General features: G+C 36.7%; 1 long non-coding RNA gene across 1 annotated transcript; it reads left to right on the forward strand.

Moving 5' to 3' along the window:
- The first annotated feature begins 525 nt into the window (after window positions 1–525).
- Window positions 526–1,289, forward strand: LOC139142249 (uncharacterized). Its single transcript, XR_011554338.1, has 2 exons — window positions 526–600; window positions 1,080–1,289. It is a non-coding gene; the product is annotated as an uncharacterized lncRNA (long non-coding RNA).
- Window positions 1,290–13,751: the final 12,462 nt, after the last annotated feature.

Raw genomic sequence — 13,751 nt, forward strand, 5'->3', positions numbered from 1 at the left:
GGTCACCAAATCGCGTCATTTTTCCATAAAATATTCTCAAAAAAACTGTAAAATCTATCATTTCTATCACCCAGAGGGCAGTAGCTTGGCATAATATAGTTGTCTTCCGTGTCTACGGCGTGGTAAAGCTTTCAAAACGTACGTACGTGTTTCGTTCAGTGCACTGTGGCCGTATCCGCGTACGGGTGAACTGCAGACCTGATTAAATATTCATGAAAACCGCTGACCTCTTTTGAAGAAAGTTGCATAAATTACTGGAATTTTCGATTGTTAGGCTGCATGATGTCATTATTTTAGTCCTTATATGGTACTAACTGGGTTCAAAGGGTCAGGAATACCCTCCTTCTGGCTGAGTTCGGCAATGCATAGCTAAGTTAGGCATAAGCATAGAACGCAATCACTGTCGGTTTATCAGTCTGAACGCTAGGGGTGTAATTGCATATGCAATGCCATTTCCTTCGAACGGCACTCAGCAACTCAGCCTACACTGTGACCGTTGGCTGGCTAACACAGTTTTCAGTCGCTCTCAAATCCTCATTTTTTCGCCGATAATTATCATTGGAGACCAACTTCATCTCTTCAATTGGATTTTCTGAGAAGGTAAGTGACTTTTCGGGGCTCTGTTTGAAAAATTAAAGTGAATTTTGCGATTTCAGCGATTTTTCATAGTACGATGTTATATGTCGAGCGCGGACTTGTGTTGCTGTACCAACTACGGTAGCATGAGGCCCAAAATCAAGCATAGTTCGTGGAATTTATACTATAAATTAGCTTTTTACCGCAGAATTTTGTCTGTTCATGCCAGGAATTTGATGGTGGGCGGCAAAGTTCGCCGCTGTGTTTTGCCGCTAAAATCCAATATGGCGCCAAATCAACATTAATAGTGTACTGTACGTTTACACGTACACTGTGTACTCGCATACGCTCATAGTGAAATAAATCCCCAAAATAAATGTGCGTATTTTTAGGTCAAATGTTACTTTTTTGGGGGAAACTATCATCAAGTGACACTTTTAGGTTGTAATACGTAAAATTCGTGTCACAGTTGTTTTTAATTATTTTCCTCTTTTTTTTTTCAGGGTCATCACAGTCCGAGGATGGCTTCGAAGCTTCCAGCCGGGGCTTCCCATAGAAAAACTTGTGCATGTGACCTCATGGTTGTTCACTTTTAACTTTTTGACGTAATTTTCGTGTCTGATTTGTCTCAGTTTGTTGCAGTCAAGTCTCTGAGGCTTAAGTATTGATCAAACTTCAGGTTTATTTAGAATAAAGCTGTTGTCTTTGCAGTATATTGAATTCAGAACTTATTAATTTCTTTTTAATTTAACCAACACAAAACCAACCGACACGTTCCAATATTTATTGAGAAATTCGTGTCACCCGAGCGGCACTTTCAAAGGCTTCATTAAAGGTGAACTTCTCCGATATGCTTGCACATGCAACAACGACATGGACTTCATTGAAAAGGTCAACTTTCTCACACGCAAACTTCAACAACAAGATTATAGAAAAAAAAGATATATCTCGTATAAAGAAAGATGTTAATCTCACCAACCATCGACGATACCTCACCGATAAAGATAAGAGGAATATGACATAAGAACAAAACTGGTTTACACAACGACCTTCAGTCCATTCATCAAAACCAGGCAAATCAAACAATGTCTAACAAAAAATTGGAAAATAATAGAAGCCGATCGAACACTGGTCAAAGTTTTTCCAGAAAACCTATCATAGCATACAAAAGGAATAAAAATTAAGAGACATCCTCGTTCAGGCACAAATCAAGCACGAGGATAAAATAAACACGAACGGTCTGACCAACAAACCACTCAAAGTTCAGACCACAACATATCCATACTAGCATCTCTAGTTGATGAACAATCGCTACTATCAAATTAACATGTGGGATAAATAGCTCCAACATATAACCGGTTCTTTCCCGGGGACCCAGATCACATGACCAGGGTCAAAGCACTATCGATTCACCGGTGTCTCGCCATGTTTCTCCATATCATTAAACCACATTGATCGAATCAATATACCGCATCACTATCAAAGGTAGAAAACGATGTGTAAAGTTGCTCTCATTTTCCTATATATAGAAACAGACTTCAAGATACATAAAACAATTTATAAATTCTAAAATTCTGAGAAAAAAATATACTAAAGAACTGTAGTTGTAGTTAACATAAAATTATTCTCGTTTGTAGAGGCCATCTAATCTGTGGTGAATGTATAATGCCCACTGTAACAAGTACTAGAAAACGGCATTCATAGGTGAAATTTTTAGACGAAGTTTCGCCAAGGGTCTATTGAAAAGTGTACCATTTCCAGTAAAATAGCTCTGTGAAGTTAAAAATTGGTATACACAATCAATTGTTACTGAAAAAGACACTGGTGAAATTTGATCGGTGTTCAAGACCCGGAAAACCATTTACTAGCCCCGTTTCTCCTTCATAGACAGACCCAAATCGTGTTATGCAACGGAAACTACTCAGTATACACATCGACAATCTTTTGAAGGTAGGTTTATTTTTTCATGACAAACTGTTTATATCAGAAACAAATTCCTAAAAAACACATATTACCTATAACATTCACTCAGGTCCGCGGTATAGCGTGAATATAGGCATGTTTAGGCGACCCATGCTTGTGTGACCCCTGCGTACTACTGCGACCTTTGTTTTGAAATGAAAACGAGGCTATTTTTTCTGAGGGCGCTGTTCAAATTACACCCCCAGCATTCAGACTGTATATACCGACGTGGCGCTGAGAGCGAGAATGCCGTGTCGGTTTATAAACCGACGCGGCACTTTAAGGGTTAAAGTACGGGGTCGGTAAGGTTTACTGGGATGTGTTTTACGTGTTCAGCAGCTTCGCAAGGTGTACACCAGCAACAGATATTGCTGCGTCCCAAGGGACGCGTGGTTTAGTTTTTGAGGGTCCTGCGTCCGGTTTTATGCGTAAAGGACGCAGGAATGCGCGTCATGTAAAACCCTGATAGCCATATGTATATATGGCAATGGAAGCTATTCTTATAGGCTAGGGAAATGTCTGTATGTATGTATGTCTGTATGTCTGTCCGTCAACATCAAAAACTCCAAAACCGCTGCACATTCCATCTTGATATTTGGTGTGTACATGGACGATGGGCTGTAGATGAGATTTTGTTCAAATGAAGTTGTCATTGCCAAAAATATGCAAATAAGTGAAAAAATGTAAAAACAGTCAAAATTGAAAATCTCAATAACCACTGAGCAGATTACATGAAAAATTAGCATGTAAGTACTTTGGGCTGACCTGAAATGATTGTGCTTTTTTGATTTTTTGATATTGTTGAAAATATACAAATTAGTGCCAGAAAAGGCGTTTTTGGTAAAAAATCTTCTTCTTCATAACCGCTGGTCAGACAGCTTTGATATTTGGTATACAGGTCCCTAGGGATAACCCAACTTGGATTTGTTCAAATTGTGATGAAATATGCAAATCTGTATTTTTAAGGAATTTTTTTGTCATTTTTGGTCAAAAATTTATTTCATCAAAACCGCTTGTCTGACAGCTTTGATATTTGGTATACAGGTCCTAGGGATAACCCAACTTGGATTTGTTCAAATTGTGATGAAATATGCAAATCTGTATTTTTAAGGAATTTTTTTGTCATTTTTGGTCAAAAATTTATTTCTTCAAAACCGCTTGTCTGACAGCTTTGATATTTGGTATACAGGTCCCTAGGGATAACCCAACTTGGATTTGTTAAAATTGTGATGAAATAAGCAAATCTGTATTTTTAAGGAATTTTTTTGTCATTTTTGGTCAAAAATTTATTTCATCAGAACCGCTCGTCTGACAGCTTTGACATTTAGTATACAGGTTCCTACAGATAAACTAAATATGATATACAGAATATATGATGAAATCTGCAATTTTGTATTTTTGGTGCAATTTTTGCCATTTTTGGTCAAAAAATGTGTTTCTCAAAAACTACTTGTCTGATGCCTTTGATAATTGGTATACAGGTTCCTGGGGGTTCTCTTAGTGTGATATAGTGAAATTTGATGAAATCTTCAATTTTTGTATTTTTGGGTCAGTTTTTGCCGTTTTTGGTCAAAATATTTGTTTCTCAAAAGTTACTCATGTGATAGCTTTGATATTTGGTATACATTTTTATACATAATTATGATGAAATCATCAATTTTGTATTTTTGCAGCTAATTTTGCCATTTTAGGTCAGGCCATCCTGAAATGAGCTATCAAAGATCTCAACCTTCTTCATCAATACATATGTCACAAAAGTTGCTCTCTACATAACACAGCAGAGCTCTGTCGACCATTGGGTCGCTTGTTAGCTCCCATAGCCATATGTATATATGTTTACAAGTTTACATTTTATTGAAAATCTCAATAGCCACTGAGCAGATTAGATGAAAAATTAGCATGTAAGTACTTTGGGCTGACCTGAAATGATTGTGCACATCTTGGGTCAGTATCTTGGACTTGCTATTTTTCATGAATTTTTTTGTAATTTTCTCCCTTTTTGGTCAAAAAATCTTCTTCTCTGAAACCACAAGTCTGATTGATTTGAAACTTGGTATGGAAGTGCATAGGAGTGACCTTTCCCAAATCTGGGCAAATCGTGGTGAAATTTGCATATTTGCATTTTTGGGCTATTTTTTCATTTTTGATCAAAAATTTTTTTTCTCTGAAACCACACGTCCGATTGAGTTGAAACTTAGTGTAGAGGTTTTTACGGGTGACGTCAGTAAGATTTGATCAAATTCTGGTGAAATTTGCATAATTTTATTTTATGAGGGGAATTGTTTCTATTTGTGATAAAAAAGTCTTTTAGCTTGATTTTAGCTTGTTTTGATAACTATATGGGAGTGACCAGTGACATTGTCACTATTTTTTATTTTGGCAGCTATTTTAGCCACTCTTTTCTGGCCACTGCATTGAGCTATCAAAGATTTAATTTCCACCTTCTTCATCAACATGTGTCAAAAATAGTTATTCTCTACATAAACACAGCGGAGCTATATCGGCCGCTAAGTCGCTTGTTTACACAACAACTATACCGCTGCCGGGGGTCGAACCCAGCACCTCCAGCATGTGAAGCACTACCTATAACCTGTACTCCACGAGAACAAGTTGCGAGAAAGGGATGCAATGTTCCATATAAACGTTAGGATGATAATGCTAAGCAGGAACTGATTAATTTATAATGTTCACTTGTAATGATTTGAAAGTCTTTTACGCATTTTCCTTCTTTTATTGAATTAATGCCTCTGCATTGATTGCTTTAGTGCCTGTCTTTATTTTTTTCTCTGCATTGTCGTGTTTGTTGTATGTGCAGATTTGTTATTGTTTGAATATTTTTCATATTATTTGTTGTATTTGCACAGTTAAAGTATAAAATTGTCATTTGTTTAGGATGTTTTATATGTTGAAAACTTTGTGTTTGACATTTATTATTGAATTTGTCATTTGCTGCCTTTTTTACAATACGAAAGGTGTGTGTTTCGTTTTTGACAGGATACACTTTTATATAAAAGTGGTTCATCACTCAACATGTATGAAATGCAATATTTCATTGCTATTGTAGATGAAAACGTGAACAACAATTCGTTGGATATGCCACGGAAATAACATAAAAATTCCACCCATCGACGAAGTGAATTAAGTACAGAAGCAAACGAAATTCGCTGCAAATATAATAATTTAAGGTCCATACACTGTCACTAGCACGAACTTCGTCTGGTTTGTGCATTCCCAGTGTCACACATCAGCGGCAGTGGCCTCCTGAGTTGTAAACTTAGGCGTGATATTAGTTTTGAGACCGTCTCAAAAGATTTAGCATAATATGGTGTTATGTGCAGAGTTGCAATGAATCGATGAAGGGGACTGTAACTTGAAGGACAGAAAATTGAAATAAATATGTTGAACAAGTAAAATCACGCCTCAGCTTTATCGCCGAAACGCCTCCGCCACATGAACTCATAAAGATAAGTTGGAAATAAGTTTGAAGATGTGAAGCCAATCCAAGTATGCATGGCATGCATCCACCATTGCCTTCAAAGGTGTTGGTGTGGGCGAAGGTTTTAGGATCCACAAAATGAAGACAATGATTAGCGGTGAAATGAGAGAACTGAGGAGACTTGGACAACGAAGAATAAGGCCCCTGTCACTCATCAGAATAATACTGTAACCTGGAGGAACAATTTGATAAAGCATTGGCATTACGTACGCCGGTCAACAGAAATTAAAAGGCAAGCACAAATATCGCGACCAATGACTCCAATCACGAAATGTCTGTCACTCTGTCGACTCAAGCTGTATTCGGACTTCCGGAACTTGAATTTATTATAGAGTTGTTTTTAGCTCCCATAGCCATATGTATATATGGCAATGGAAGCTATTCTTATAGGCTAGGGAAATGTCTGTATGTATGTATGTCTGTATGTCTGTATGTCTGTCCGTCAACATCAAAAACTCCAAAACCGCTGTACATTTCATCTTGATATTTGGTGTGTACATGGATGATGGGCTGTAGATGAGATTTTGTTCAAATGAAGTTGTCATTGCCAAAAATATGCAAATTAAGTGAAAAAATGTAAAAACAGTCAAAATTGAAAAAACTCAATAACCACTGAGCAGATTACATGAACAATTAGCATGTAAGTACTTTGGCTGACATGAAATGATTGTGCACATCTTGGCTCAGTATCTTGGACTTGGCTATTTTTCATGAATTTTTTTGTAATTTTCTCCCATTTTTGGTCAAAAAATCTCCTGCTCTGAAACCACAAGTCCGATTGATTTGAAACTTGGTATGGAAGTGCATAGGAGTTACCTTTCCCAAATTTGGGCAAATCGTGGTGAAATTTGCATATTTTTAGTTTAAAAGTCCATAGACTCCCATGTATAAGGCAGATCTCCATAGACTCCCATGTATAAGGCCACGAAAAATAAAAAATCTCATCGTATTCATATTGCAAAAAGGATGCAGTGACACAATTTTTAGTCCCCACGGATGAAGTCCAGTGAGCTTATAGATTGGGTCATGTCCGTCTGTTCGTCCATCCATGAGTCCATCCGTTCACGCAGATATCTCGGATATTTGACAAAATGTCATGTGACCTTGATGACCTTGATCTCAAATACATATTTGTCCATAACTCAGTAACCACAAGTGCTACCACCCTTCATATATGGTATGATGGGACAGCTTATGACGCCACATATTGTACCTCATTAATTATGCACATATCTAATTTTGAGCGAGCCATAGAGCTAGAGGTCTGATTTTTGGTATATAGGGATAACTTAGCAAAATAAATTTTTTGACAAAATGTCACGTGACCTCGGTGACCTTTGACCTCAAATATATAAATTTGTCCATAACTCAGTAACCACAAGTGCTACAGCCTTCATGTATGGTATGATGGGACACCTTATGACGCCACATATTATACCTCATTACTTATGTGCATATCTAATTTTGAGCGAGCCAATTGAGCTAGAGGTCTGATTTTTGGTATATAGGGATAACTGCAATACAAAATGTCACGTGACCTCGGTGACCTTTGACCTCAAATATACATATTTGTCCATAACTCAGTAACACAAAGTGCTACACCCTTCATGTATGGTATGATGGGACAGCTTATGACGCCACATATTGCACCTCATTAATTATGCACATATCTAATTTTGAGCGAGCCAATAGAGCTAGAGGTCTGATTTTTGGTATATAGGGATAACTTAGCAAAACAATTTTTTTGACAAAATGTCACGTGACCTCGGTGACCTTTGACCTCAAATATACATATTTTTCCATAACTCGGTAACCACAAGTGCTACACCCTTCATGTTTGGTATGATTGGACACCTTATGACGCCACATACTGTACCTCAATAATTATGCGCATTTCTCATTCTGAGCGAGCCAATAGAGCTGGATGTCTGATTTTTGGTATATAGGGATAACTATAGGAGAGAAATTTTTTGACCAAATGTCATGTGACCTCGATGACCTTTTACCTAAAATATATGTTTATGTCAATAAATAAGTAACCACAAGTGCTATGTCCTTTGTATTTAGTAGGACGGGAGACCTTATATGACAACACACGCTTTACCTCATTAATTATGTACACATCTAATTCTGGGCAAGCGAATAGAGCTAGAGATCTGATTTTTAGCTCCCATAGCCATATGTATATATGGCAATGGAAGCTATTCTTATAGGCTAGGGAAATGTCTGTATGTATGTATGTCTGTGTGTCTGTATGTCTGTATGTCTGTATGTCTGTATGTCTGTCCGTCAACATCAAAAACTCCAAAACCGCTGTACATTTCATCTTGATATTTGGTGTGTACATGGATGATGGGCTGTAGATGAGATTTTGTTCAAATGAAGTTGTCATTGCCAAAAATATGCAAATTAAGTGAAAAAATGTAAAAACAGTCAAAATTGAAAAAACTCAATAACCACTGAGCAGATTACATGAACAATTAGCATGTAAGTACTTTGGGCTGACATGAAATGATTGTGCACATCTTGGGTCAGTATCTTGGACTTGCTATTTTTCATGAATTTTTTTGTAATTTTCTCCCATTTTTGGTCAAAAAATCTCCTGCTCTGAACCACAAGTCCGATTGATTTGAAACTTGGTATAGAAGTGCATTGGAGTGACCTTTCCAAATTTGGGCAAATCGTGGTGAAATTTGCATATTTTTAGTTTACACGTCCATAGACTCCCATGTATAAGGCAGATCTCCATAGACTCCCATGTATAAGGCCACGAAAAATAAAAATTTAGTTTCTCATCGTATTCATATTGCAAAAAGGATGCAGTGACACAATTTTTAGTCCCCACGGATGAAGTCCAGTGAGCTTATAGATTGGGTCATGTCCGTCTGTTCGTCCATTCGTTCACGCAGATATCTCGGATATTTTGACAAAATGTCATGTGACCTTGATGACCTTTGATCTCAAATATACATATTTGTCCATAACTCAGTAACCACAAGTGCTACCACCCTTCATATATGGTATGATGGGACAGCTTATGACGCCACATATTGTACCTCATTAATTATGCACATATCTAATTTTGAGCAAGCCAATAGAGCTAGAGGTCTGATTTTTAGCTCCCATAGCCATATGTATATATGGCAATGGAAGCTATTCTTATAGGCTAGGGAAATGTCTGTATGTATGTATGTCTGTATGTCTGTATGTCTGTCCGTCAACATCAAAAACTCCAAAACCGCTGTACATTTCATCTTGATATTTGGTGTGTACATGGATGATGGGCTGTAGATGAGATTTTGTTCAAATGAAGTTGTCATTGCCAAAATATGCAAATTATGTGAAAAAATGTAAAAAACAGTCAAAATTGAAAAAACTCAATAACCACTGAGCAGATTACATGAAAAATTAGCATGTAAGTACTTTGGGCTGACATGAAATGATTGTGCACATCTTGGCTCAGTATCTTGGACTTGCTATTTTTCATGAATTTTTTTGTAATTTTCTCCCATTTTTGGTCAAAAAAAAAAAATCCTCTTCTCTGAAACCACAAGTCCGATTGATTTGAAACTTGGTATGGAAGTGCATAGGAGTGACCTTTCCCAAATTTGGGCAAATCGTGGTGAAATTTGCATATTTTAGTTTACACGTCCATAGACTCCCATGTATAAGGCAGATCTCCATAGACTCCCATGTGTAAGGCCACAAAAAATAAAAATTTAGTTTTCTCATCGTATTCATATTGCAAAAAGGATGCAGTGACACAATTTTTAGTCCCCACGGATGAAGTCCAGTGGGCTTATAGATTGGGTCATGTCCGTCTGTTCGTCCATCCGTGAGTCCATCCGTTCACGCAGATATCTCGGATATTTTGACAAAATGTCATGTGACCTTGATGACCTTTGATCTCAAATATACATATTTGTCCATAACTCAGTAACCACAAGTGCTACCACCCTTCATATATGATATAATGGGACACCCTATGACGCCACATATTGTACCTCATTAATTATGCACATATCTAATTTTGAGCGAGCCAATAGAGCTAGAGGTCTGATTTTTGGTATATAGGGATAACTTAGCAAAACAATTTTTTGACAAAATGTCACGTGACCTTGGTGACCTTTGACCTCAAATATACATATTTGTCCATAACTCAGTAACCACAAATGCTACAGCCTTCATGTATGGTATGATGGGACACCTTATGACGCCACATATTGTACTTCATTTATTATGCGCATATCTAATTTTGAGCGAGCCAATAGAGCTAGAGGTCTGATTTTTGGTATATAGGGATAACTTAGCAAAACAATTTTTTTGACAAAATGTCACGTGACCTCGGTGACCTTTGACCTCAAATATACATATTTGTCCATAATCCAGTAACCACAAATGCTACAGCCTTCATGTATGGTATGATGGGACACCTTATGACGCCACATATTGTACTTCATTTATTATGCGCATATCTAATTTTGAGCGAGCCAATAGAGCTAGAGGTCTGATTTTTGGTATATAGGGATAACTTAGCAAAACAATTTTTTTGACAAAATGTCACGTGACCTCGGTGACCTTTGACCTCAAATATACATATTTGTCCATAACTCAGTAACCACAAATGCTACAGCCTTCATGTATGGTATGATGGGACACCTTATGACGCCACATATTGTAATTCATTTATTATGCGCATATCTAATTTTGAGCGAGCCAATAGAGCTAGAGGTCTGATTTTTGGTATATAGGAATAACTTAGCAATACAATTTTTTTGACAAAATGTCACGTGACCTCGGTGACCTTTGACCTCAAATATACATATTTGTCCATAACTCAGTAACCACAAGTGCTACACCCTTCATGTATGGTATGATGGGACACCTTATGACGCCACATATTGTAATTCATTTATTATGCGCATATCTAATTTTGAGCGAGCCAATAGAGCTAGAGGTCTGATTTTTGGTATATAGGGATAACTTAGGCATACAATTTTTTTTTTGACAAAATGTCACGTGACCTCAATGACCTTTGACCTCAAATATACATATTTTTCCATAACTCAGTAAGTGCTACAGCCTTCATGTTTGGTATGATGGGACACCTTATGACACCACATACTGTACCTCAATAATTTAGCACATATCTCATTCTGAGCAAGCCAATTGAGCTGGATGTCTGATTTTTGGTATACAGGGATAACTATAGGAGAGAAATTTTTTGACCAAATGTCATGTGACCTCGATGACCTTTTACCTAAAATATATGTTTATGTCAATAAATAAGTAACCACAAGTGCTATGTCCTTTGTATTTAGTAGGATGGGAGACCTTATGACAACACACGCTTTACCTCATTAATTATGTACACATCTAATTCTGGGCAAGCGAATAGAGCTAGAGATTTTTGGCATATAATTAGCTATATAATTTTTTTTTTCAAAATTTCATGTGACCTGGATGACCTTTGACCTTTGATTATACATATATATGCATATCTCAGTAACCACAAGTTCAATACCCTCCAATTTTCATTGGATATTAGACCTTAAGATGTCACATCTTGTACCTCATTTATAATGCGCATATGTATTTCTTGGCTGGCCAATACTGCTAGAGGTCTGATCTTTTTTCCCAATTTAGAACCATAACTTAGACATGCCTCATGTGTTTCAAATTGGGAACAACGACATAGACCTATGTGCCCATAGATCTCAACATATACACTCCAGTGATACTTCTTAATGACCACATTTTCCTGCCCCATCAAGACTAATACTCCTATTACAAGTGGGGACTATGTCATTGTAAATGACTTGTTGAGTTAATGGTTGTATCACAGTATTCGATATATCTAATTCTGTATTTTTTCCATTTTATATTCTGAATAAATACATTAAACATATTTCACTGTCTCCAGTACATTACATTTAAGTATTTTCACTTCATGCACTTTATCCCTTTCACACATGTTCAAATATCTGACCAGAGAACAAACACTAAATAGTCCAGGATGGGAGCTACAGTGTCATTGACGCTATTTTTTGGCATATAGGGATTAATTAGCAATATAATTTTTTTTTCAAAATGTCATGTGACCTCGATGACCTTTGACCTTGATTATACATATATATGCATATTCAGTAACTACAAGTTCTATACCCTCCAATTTTGATAGCATATTAGACCTTAAGATGTCACATCTTGTACCTCATTTATAATGCGCATATGTATTTCTTGGCTGGCCAATACTGCTAGAGGTCTGATCTTTTTTCCCGATTTAGAACCATAACTTAGACATGCCTCATGTGTTTCAAATTGGGAACAACGACATAGACCTATGTGCCCATAGATCTCACTCAACATACACACTCCAGTGATACTTCTTAATGACCACATTTTCCTGCCCCATCAAGACTAAATACTCCTATTACAAGGGGGACTATGTCATTGTAAATGACTTGTTGAGTTAATGGTTGTATCACAGTATTCGATATATCTAATTCTGTATTTTTTCCATTTTATATTCTGAATAATTACATTAAACATATTCACTGTCTCCAGTACATTTCATTTAGTATTTTCACTTCATGCACTTTATCCCTTTCACACATGTTCAAATATCTGACCAGAGAACAAACACTAAATAGTCCAGGATGGGAGCTACAGTGTCATTGACGCTATTTTTTTACATCCGTGTATCATAAATTTCCATAATACAGCCTGGCTAAAAATCTATTTGGAGGCATGATCGCAAAGATAAAGGAAAAATAAATTGTGGACAAAAATTAAACCAATCAATAACAGAGTTTGAACTAATGTACAGGTGTGATTTTCAGTCTGTAGAAGAAGTAATGCAAATGAAAACATACAAAGACTTTTTGACCGTCATATTGATTATTATTTGCATTTGAATGAACTCTGAATCTGTTATGTAACTGTGTGCCGTCTTTGGCAACAGCTATATTGAAAAGGGGTCAATATGGCCATTGCCGTCAGGGTCAGTTTCACAGTAAGTGAGGCTACCCACAATTCCCCTTGATTTGTTCACTCAGACATTTTTTGCTAAAGGCTTTTTCAATTTTATCAGTTTCTTGACAATTTTTAACTTACAATTTAAGTTCAGGATTATTTGTTAAAACTATGTTCCAAAATTATTGATTATGCTTAAAATTCAAGAGTAAATTTAATGAGAAGTCGATGTTTGGAGGTGCTAAAAATTGCACACTTGTCAAGATAAAGTTATCAGCAACTAAGATGGTCTCATCATACCACCTGTCAGACATGCAAATTTCCTTTGTTACGAACATTAAAAAAAATCAATACCCTTTCTTTTGCCAACACAGATGCAACTTATTCCCTTAGTTGCCTTGAAAAAACTGTGTATGGCTGTCAAAAATCTATGTCGACAAAATTACAAAATTGCTATCTCCTCCGAGGAAAAGGGGTTGATCTTCTCATTATTCACAGTGAGAAATCAGAAAATTATAATGATCAGAACTATGTTGCCAGAATTTTGAAATATGGACCGAGTTGTTCTCTGTACAGAAGAAATTTGCTTCAGTTCAGTGAGTGATCTCCGTGTGTACAGATCGTGGAGAATTGTGGGTAGCCTCACTTACTGTGTGTTTGTAGATGACAACAAATTTGATGAATAAAACCTGAGAGGGACATATTGTACCCGGAAAGAGACGGAATTATTGCCGCGATCACA

Source organism: Ptychodera flava, chromosome 1 (assembly GCF_041260155.1).
Source record: "Ptychodera flava strain L36383 chromosome 1, AS_Pfla_20210202, whole genome shotgun sequence".
NCBI lineage: Eukaryota > Metazoa > Hemichordata > Enteropneusta > Ptychoderidae > Ptychodera > Ptychodera flava.